This window comes from Eimeria mitis, genomic scaffold (genome assembly GCF_000499745.2).
Source record: "Eimeria mitis Houghton genomic scaffold, Emh_scaff633, whole genome shotgun sequence".
NCBI lineage: Eukaryota > Apicomplexa > Conoidasida > Eucoccidiorida > Eimeriidae > Eimeria > Eimeria mitis.
This window is the reverse complement of record NW_013574511.1, coordinates 11,732-12,066: the sequence shown is the minus strand read 5'-3', so window position 1 is coordinate 12,066 and position 335 is coordinate 11,732. Positions and strand designations below refer to the sequence as shown.

Genomic DNA, 335 nt, shown 5'->3' with positions numbered 1-335 from the left:
TAGTCTTTGTGGCTTCACGAGACACTTGTGGTGCAATTCCTACAGTTCATTTTGTACATTATTTTTGACTGCCACACTTAGCTCCTCGCCTTGCAGACACACCCTCCAGACACTCTAATTGTATGGCTAGTAGCCCTCCTGTGAGACAATGTGAAAGCGCCCCGAAGTGTTTTTGTTCGAGGCAAGGTGACTACTTTTATAGTTTGTTTTCAGCGAAGCAAGGCATGCAGATGCCTGTTTGTGCTCCGTAGAGGACTACCGTCTCCGATAAAGACGTATCTCCTCCACTATTTCTCTCAAAATGAGTGTTTTTGATACTAATCTAAATTGAATAC

General features: G+C 43.6%; 1 protein-coding gene across 1 annotated transcript in view; it reads left to right on the top strand.

The window, feature by feature from the left end:
- EMH_0018340 (uncharacterized protein) overlaps positions 1-335 on the top strand; it is a gene marked incomplete at both ends in the record, with an annotated part of 7,245 nt that overhangs the window by 5,349 nt on the left and 1,561 nt on the right. The gene's annotated exons all lie outside the window — the stretch shown is intronic.